General features: G+C 38.9%; 1 non-coding gene across 1 annotated transcript; it reads left to right on the top strand.

Moving 5' to 3' along the window:
• The first annotated feature begins 8,376 nt into the window (after positions 1-8,376).
• Positions 8,377-8,440, top strand: LOC138388926 (U7 small nuclear RNA). The gene has a single exon (XR_011234381.1). It is a non-coding gene; the product is annotated as a U7 small nuclear RNA (small nuclear RNA).
• Positions 8,441-9,308: the final 868 nt, after the last annotated feature.

Below are 9,308 nucleotides of genomic sequence, written 5' to 3'. Positions count from 1 at the left end.
TACAGAAATCAACCACCATTACCTCTGTCATACTTCATTGGTCAAAGCAGTCACTACCCTACCCAGATTCAAAGGGAGAGGATGTAGATCTCACCTCTTTATGGGAGCAGTGCCAAAGTATTTGAGGATAATGCTGTATAAAACTTCCATAGTTAGACCAACCAGATCATGTAGAATGTAACAACACAGACACACACACACACACACACACACACGCGCGCACTCACACACACAATCACTAATGAGTTTTGGAGGGACTATAATGATAGCCCTCTCCATCACAATTACTGAAAAATTGATTGGAAAGCATGGATTTTTTAACATTTCAAAATATTAATGGGATACAAATGTTTTTGTCACATGGATAGCTTTTATGATGCTTAAGTTAGGGCTGTTAGTGTGCCTATCATCTGAATAGTGTCATTGTACCCGTTGGGTAGTTTTTTACCCCTCCCTTCCTTTCCCCTCCCCCTTTTTGATTTCCAATGACTTTTACTTTTCTCTGTGCCCATGAGTGTACATTGATTAGTTCCAAATTAGTAGAGAGTACATGTGGTGTTTGTTTTTCCATTCCTGAGATACTTTACTTAGGATAATGACCTCAGTTCCCTCTAAATTGCTGCAAAAGACAGTAATTCATTTCTTTTTATGGCTGAGTAGTACTCCATGGTGTGTGTGTGTGTGCGTGTGTGTGTGTGTAGTACACCACATTTTGTTAATCCACTCATGAATTGATGGACACTTGGGTTGAATCCACATCTTTGCAATTATGAATTGTGCTACAATAAACATTCGAGTGCAGGTGTATTTTTGATAAAATACTTTTCCTTTGGGTAGATACCCAATAGTGGGATTGCTGGGTTGAATGGCAGGTCTATATTTATTCCTTTGATGAATCTCCATACTATTTTCCATAGAGGTTGTATGAATTTGTAGTCCCATCAACAGTGTATGGGCATTCTTACCCTCTGCATCCATGCCAGCATTGTGTTTTGTGACTTTTTATAATGGCCATTCTGACAGGGGTAAGGTGATATATTATTGTGATTTTAATTTGCATTTCCCTGATGGTTAGTGATGTTGAACATTTTTTCATATGGTTGACCATTTGTCTATCTTCTTTTGAATAACTTCTGTTCGTGTCTTCTGCCCACTTTTTAATGGAGTTGTTTGTTTTTTTCCTTGCTGACTTGTTTGAGTTCTGTAGATTCTGGATATTAGTCCTATATCAGATGTATAGTTTGAGAATATTTTCTCTCATTCTGTATGTTGTCTGTTGATTATTTCCTTTGCTATGCAGAAGCTTTTCAATTTAATCAAATCCCACTTGTTTATTTTTGGTGTTGCTGTGATTGCCATTGGGGTCTTAGTCATAAATTCTTAGCCTAGGCCACTATCTAGAAGAGTTTTTCCAACATTTTCTTCTAGCATTCTAATGGTTTCATGCCTAACATTTAAGTCCTTTATCCTTCTTGAATTAATTTTTGTATGTTGTGAGAAATAGAGGTCCTATTTCATTCTTTTGCATGTGGCTATCCAGTTTTCCCAGCACCACTTATTGAATAGAGCTTCTTTTTGCCAGTGTATGTTGTCTGCTTTGTCAAATATCGTTTGGTTATAGGTAGATGGTTTTATATCTGGGTTCTCTGTTCTGTTTCATTGGTCTATGTCTGTACTTTTATACCAGTATCATGCCGTTTTGATCACTATACCCTTGTAGTATAATTTGAAGTCTGGTAATATGATGCCTCCAGATTTGTTCTTTTTGCTTAAGATTGCTTTGGCTATTCAGGCTCTTTTTTGCTTCCAAATGAAGTGTAGAAGTATTGTTTCTGGATCTCTAAAATATGACATTAGTATTTTGATGGGGATTGCATTGAATCTGTAAATCATTTTGGGCAGTATGGACATTTTAACAATGTTGATTTTACCAATCCATGAGCATGAGATATTTTTCTACTCATTTGTGACTTTTGTGATTTCTTTCATCAATGTTTCATAGTTCTACTTGTAGAGATCTTTCACCTCCTTGGTTATGTATATTCCTAAGTATTTCATTTTCTTTGTAGCGATTGTGATTGTTATTGAGTCTTTGATTTGATTCTCAGCTTGGCTGTTCTTAGTAAATAGAACTGCCACTGATTTCTGTACATTGATTTTGTAACCTGAGACTTTTTTAAGTTTATCAATTCCAGGCGTCTTTTGGCTGAGTCTTTGGGATTTTCTAAATACAAGATCATATTGTCAGCAAAAAGTGACAGGTTGATCTCATCTTTCCCACTTTGGATACCCTTTATTTCTTTCTCTTGCCTGATTGCTCTGGCTAGGACTTCTAGTACAATGTTGAATAGAAGTGGTGACAGTGGGCACCTTTCTCTTGTTCCAGTTTTTAGGGGAATGCTTTTAACTTTTGCCCATTCAGTATGATGTTGGCTGTGGGTTTGTCTTATATGGCTTTTAATATTTTTAGGTATGTTCTTTCTATGTCTAGTTTGTTGAGGGTTTTATCATGAAAAGGGTGCTAGACTTTGTTGAATGCTTTTTCTGCATCTGTTGAGATGATCATGTGATCTTTGTTTTGCTTCTGTTTATGTGGGGAATCACATTTATTGATTTACATATGTTGAACCATTCTTGTATACCTGGGATGAAACCCACTTGATCATGATAATTTTTTTGATGTGCTGTTGAATTCTGTTTGCTAGTATTTTGTTGAGGATTTTTGCATCTATATTCATAAGGGGCATTAGTCTGCAGTTTTCTTTTTATGTTGTGTCCTTTCCTAGCTTTGGTATCAAGGTAATACTTGCTTAATAGAGTGAGTTAGGGAAGATTCCCTCCTTCTCAATGTTATGGAATGATATCTGTAGGATGAGTACCAGTTATTCTTTGTAGGTCTGGCAGAATTTAGCTATGAATTCATCAGGTCTGGAGCATTTTTGGTTGGAAGATTTTTTTATTACTGCTTCAATCTCACAGTCATTATTGGTCTGTTCAGGAATTCTATTTCTTCCTAATTGAGTCTTGGGAGGTTGTGTATTTCCAAGAATTTGTCCATTTCCTCTATGTATTTCAGTTTATGTGCATAGAGGTTTTTATAGTATTCATGGATGACATTTTATATTTCTGTGGCATCAGTTGTATTATCTCCTTTTGCTTTTCTGATTGAGCTTATTTGGGTCCTTTCTCATCTATTTTTGGTTAATATAGAAAGGAGTCTATTGATTTTGTTTATCTTTTCAAAGAACAATTTTTTTTGATCCTTTGTATTTTTTTTTTGTTTGTTTTTCTACTTTGTTTAGTTCTGCTCTGAGCTTTATTATTTCTTTTCTTCTGCTAACTTTGGGTTTGGTTTGCTCTTCCTTTTTAGTTCCTTGAGATGTGTCCTTATGTTGTCAATTTGTGATCTTTATGTCTTTTTTATGTAGGCATTTTAAGGCTATGAATTTTCCTCTTAAGACTGTTTTGCTGAATTTTTCAGATTTTGATAGCACATGTCCCTTTTGTTCAGTTTGAGGAATATTTTGATTTCCATATTAATGTCATCATTGATCCAAGATTGTTCAGAAGCAGGGTTGTTTAATTTCCATGACTTTGTGTAGATTTGAGTGTTTCTCTTGGAATTGGTGTTTTGTTTTATTCCACTGTGGTCTGAGAAGATACATGGTATGATTTCAGTTTTGTTGAATTTGTTGAGACATGTTTTGTGGCCTAAGATATGACTAACCTTGGAGAATATCCCATGTGCTGATGAGAAGAATGTATATTCAGTAGTTTTGGGGTAGAATGTCCTGTAAATATCTGTTAGGTCCATTTGTTCTAGATTCCTGTTTAAGTCCAGTGTTTCTTCATTTATTTTCTGCTTCAATGATCTGTCCAGCTCTGTCAGTGGGCTGTTGAAGTCCCTGACAATTAAGATGCTACTGTTCATCTGTTTGTTTAGATATAGTAAGATTTGTTTTATGAATCTGGGAGCTCCTGTGTTAGGTGTGTATATATTTTGGATTGTTATGTCTTCTTGCAGAATTGCTCCCTTTACCATTATATAGTGACCGTCTTTGTCTTTTTTTAAAATTGTTGATTTAACATCAATTTTATCTTATTTAAGAATGGCTATACCTGCTCTCTTTTGCTTTCTGTTTTGCATGGAGTATTTTTTCCATCCCTTCCCCTTGAGTTTGCATGAGTTCTTGTGCGTTAGGATGTGTTTCCTAGAAACAGCAAATATTTACATTATATTTTTTCATCCATTCAGCCAGTGTGTCTTTTAGTGGTGCATTCAGACCATTTACATTGAGTGATAGTATTGTTATGTGGCATGCTGTTCTGTTCATCATGTTGTATACCTTATTGCTTTGTTTTCCCTCTTGTGCTATTGTTTGTTATGAGCTGTGAGCTTTAGCTTTTGGATGATTTCACCCTGGTGGGTATCTATTGTGCTTATCCATATATAATGCAGTTCTGAGTATTTCCTGTAGGGCAGGTCTAGTCATGACAAATTCTCTCAGTGTTTGCTTTTCTGGAAAAGTCTTTATTTCTCCATTGTTTATGAAACTTAGTTTTGAAGGAGACAAGATTCTTGGCAGGCAGTTGTTCTGAAGATGGCGCCCCAGTCCCTTCTGGCTTGTAAGGTCTGTTCTGTGAAAAGTCTGCTGTTAGCCTACTGGATTTATTTTGTAGGTTAGTTATTGTTTTCATCTTGCTGGTTGTAGAATTTTCTCCTTCATTTTGACTTTGGCCAGGTTGATTGCTATGTGTCCTGGAGATGTTCTGTTTCCTTTTAATCTTCCTGGTGTTTGATGGCCATCTTGAATCTGGACGTCTAAATCTCTGGCAATACTGGGATGTTTTTCTCGATAATTCCCTCAAATAGGTTTTCCATGCTTTTTGTTTTTTCTTCTCCCTCAAGGATACCTATAATTCGTGTCTTTGCTTTGCATACTCCCATATATTTCTGAGTAAATTGTTCAGTCTTCTTTACTCTTTTCTGCATCTTTGAATGACTGGGTTGGTTCGAAAGCCTTATCTTCAAGCTCTGAGATTCTTTCTTCTGCTTGGTTTAACATGTTATTGAAGCTTTCTGCTGTATTTTGTAATTCCCTAAATGACTCCTTCATTTCTTTAAGTTCTGTTATAACCTTTCTTATGTTACCAAGCTCTTTAGTGACTTTTTAATTTTTTTCATTGATTTCCTAAAATACTTTTTTGGCTTTTTTTATTGTTGTTGTTGTTGGTTTTCAACTTTCTCTTCAATACCATTCATTGTATTTGCCATCCGTATCTGAATTCCATTTCTTGACATATTGACAATTTCTGTTTGGCTGGGTGATTTCTTGGGGGTGTCAAACTGTTTTGTTTTTTCATGTTGCCAGAATTCTTTTGCTATTTTCTTCTCATCTGAATCCTTTTCTCTCGGCTCAAGGCTGATAGGTTTGCACGGCACCTGTTCTCCTTTGCTGGGAACTCTCCTACTTAGAAGAAGAGGAGATCCCTAGATGGCACTTTTGTGTCCTACTCTGGAATGTTGACCTGGCAGGGGAGGGGTGAGTGCACTGAGACCCATAGTGCAAATGTTCTGTTTTGTTCCTTTCCCCTATGATTGTCACAGTTCAAGTCAGTGCTAGATGATCTTCATGAGGGGCAGTGGGTTGTTCCCCAGATTGTTGTGGGAAGCTTAAGTTGGGATCTGGGTGAAAACCTCTTTATGGAGGCTGGTGTTGTGGTAATTTTCTCTGCCTGGGGTCTCCCTGTGGAGGTGACAATGGCAGCTGAGTGAGGCTATCAAGGCAGTGGTTGTGGGTGTCCACCTGTGAGCATTTGCTGGAACCAGGTCCAGGTATAATGATGGCTCCAGGTGGGGGGTATCCCTGGTGGAACATTGGACCTTGGGGCTGTTCTGTGGCCCTACTGCCATGGTGAAGACTTGGGGTTTGGGTCTTGTGGTGCAGCTGCATTGCTGGAATCTCAGGGTGGAGTCATGGGCCCAGCAGGAGCATTGGAGCCATAGGGGCAGAGCTTTGGGTTGGGGGCAATGCTGGATCCTAGGGGGGCAGAGCCATAGTCCCAGCAGCTGCCACCAGGCTTGAGGGTGGAGCCTTGGGTCTGGGTGCAACAGGAGCCTCAGAGCCTGAGCTCTGGTCTGTGGGCAGGACAGGAGATGCGTGAGTGAGTGCCTGCGGGGTCAGACCCCAGTGCAGTAACTAGAGAGGTTTAGCCACGTGGGTGGAGGGTGGTTCCAGGACTGCGGAGCTATTTGGGGTGGATGGAAGCATCGGGGTCAGGGGGAGTGGGGCTACAGGCCAGGGCTGCTGAGTGGCTGGGGTTCTTTCTCTGCCCTGGTCCTGCTACGGCAGTGGTCATGAGGATTCTCAGGTATTGTCTGTGATGCCTAAGCCTGGCTTGGGGGAGTTTCCGCTCTGCCTGCTCCCTCCCTTCCCCATGATGGCTATGCTAAGGCTGCTGTTGCAAAGCCAGCCCACTGCAGATTTGGCAGGAAAGCATGGATTTTGATGTGTACCAAAATGGACTTCTTAATTCTTCACTCCAATTCACTTCACTCCACATCACAATTGAACTTGTCTCCCTTCCTCGAAAACAGAACAGAACAAAACAAACAAACCTGTAAATCTGCCCTGGAAAATACCTTCTCTGCAGGCAGACAGGCCAGGAAGCAAGAGGGGGGAAGGGTCCTGAAGGGGGCAGACTTATGTCTATCCTGATGCATCAGTAAGAGAACCCAGTGGGGAGAGAGTGGCGATGAGGAGAGAAGCCAGAATTGTTAATGGAGCACAGTAATTCTTTTTTTTTTTATTATTATTTTTTTATCATTAATAATTTAATTTTACAGGATCAAAGAGTCTAACAGTATATCTTGTTAGATACAGTATGTCCTCATAATGTATACATTATTTCTTGTACAATGATATGAAATAATATGGGAAATATTCATGATAAATTATTAAGTGAACAATGCAAGTTAAAAACAACAGTTTCATATTTTTTTTCCCCACCCCCCCTTTCCTGAGTCAGCACCTTCAAGTGTTACCACTCCCCAAACGGTGCGCAATGCACTCATTGTGTAGGCATACCCCCATCCCCTCCCCCACCCCCCACCTCAGTCTGATGTCCAATTGGTGTCGTTTCCAGATTTGTATTTAGGTGATGATCAGGGAAACCAATTTTCTGGTGAGTACATGTGAAGCTTGTTTTTCCATTCTTGGGATACTTCACTTAATATAATGGGTTCCAACTCTCTCCAGGAGAACCATAGAGATGTCGTATCTTCATCATTCCTTATAGCTGAGTAATATTCCATGGTATACATATACCACAGTTTACTAATCCAATCATGTATTGATGGGCATTTGGGTTGTTTCCACATCTTTGCTATTGTGAATTGGGAGCACAGTAATTCTTAATGGGGCACGAATAGCATTTGTGCTGGGAAAATTCTGCATTGTGGGAGGCACTGCAGAATGTTTACCATCCTTGGCCCCTTGACATTAAATGTCACAACCCTCATCTCGCAGTTACTGTGACAACGAAGAACAAGCTTTGTGCATCACTAGCAGAACTCCCTTTACATGGATACAGGGGAGTGAAAAACACCAAAACCACACCCCGTTCCCCACTAACAGTCACAGACTGGGACTACTCCCTCACACTTTTCCATCCAGACTGGAAAACACTACACTTATCTTGGGCATAGTATTCCCTCTCTGAAGCAGCAGACTGCTCCTCATAGACATCAAATCCAACCTTGCTACCATTAAATCCCAGCGACTATTTAGATATTATTATTTCACTGAAGAGTTGTTTAAAAATGCGAAATATAGTCAGAATCCTACAAAGTAACTTTTTCCTTTTGTTATGTTACCAATAGCCATACTTTCATGATTTCACTATAGCTTCCCAAGAAAGATGTTTAATGAAACTAAACTGAAACTTTCAGGTAGACCTGTTTTTATGTTCCAATATTATGTTATACGAGTGCTGTCCTGAAAGTATCCAGCCATTGTTAATGTTACATGGCTAGATACTTTCTGGACAGCCCTTGTATATTTATATCAGTGAGGAGAAGGCATTTTCTTCCTCTGTCAGGCAAGACTGGTACCTTGAACGAATGACAGGTTTTCACCTGTTTCAGGTGTTTTGACTGTTGAACAGGTTTCAACTGTTCAAAGCCCTTGTGTGGCTGTGTCTGAAAACACAAAAGTAAAAATAGATGAGAGGGCTTGTTTTCCTGGCCAAATAAAGACGTTTTAAGATTCCTTGTTCTCCCCGTTTATAATATTTGCACTAAGTTGTGGTTCTGTATTCAATACTAAGGAATAGACCAGTTCAAAAATAGGCATTCCACTGATTAATACTTATGGTTAGTGTTACAGCTCTTTTAGAATTTGTCTAGCAGGTTTTCCGGTCTTTACCAGAAACCTCCCCCCCCAAAAAAAAATACTTATGGTTAATGCCACTTGGAAGAGAAGAGGCATGGCTATCTTGTGGTTGGTTATCCCCTGATTTTAAGAGTCAATTCTAGAAACAAAGAAGTTATTAAGGCAAGAAAATAAAATGTCATTGATGCAACATTTATGCTTTGTGTTACGATTGACTACAGGGTATTTGAAATTATTTTTATTGTATATATTTAAGGTGCATATCATGATGTATTGATATACATAGTGACATGATTACTAGAATCAAACAAATTAACATATCCATCACTTTCCATAGCTACCTATTTTTTCTATTTTATGGTAAGAGCAGGTAAAAGCTATTCTCTTAGCAAATTTTCAGTGTACAATATTATTAACCATAGTCCTCATGCTGTTCATTACAGCTCTAGACTTACACAGGGTTTGTGAAATAAAAATAAACAATTACTTTAAAATGTGAGGCTCATAAAAATATACCAGATTAGAACCATCTGATGATGAAAATCCCTTCTTTTTCCTTCTTCCTCCTTCTTGCCTGTCCTTTCATCACAGATGATGTGCATGTAACTGGTATCCCTGGCAATTTGAAACAGAAGTATGAAGTGGGCACACTCTGCCATCAGTATCCTCCTCTTCCTCCCATGATTAGCTTTCTTTATAAATCCCTAGTGCCCAGGAGCCTTTCCTACCCTGCATGCAGCCCGCCCTCTCCTCTCCAATGCAGACAGGGTTTCACCCTGAAGATTTGCTGATAAAAGCAGAAAGAGTCAGGTTTTCCCCAGTACAGCAGCGTTTCAATAGGAGGCAAACACTTTGCTCAGAGGAATGACCTTATATCCTTGAATAAGATCTTTTTCTTAGGTCTAAGAGATCTCT

The sequence above is a fragment of the Eulemur rufifrons genome, chromosome 7, assembly GCF_041146395.1.
Source record: "Eulemur rufifrons isolate Redbay chromosome 7, OSU_ERuf_1, whole genome shotgun sequence".
Taxonomy (NCBI): Eukaryota; Metazoa; Chordata; class Mammalia; order Primates; family Lemuridae; genus Eulemur; species Eulemur rufifrons.
Note: the sequence above shows the minus strand (reverse complement) of the source record. Positions and strands in the feature narration are given on the sequence as shown.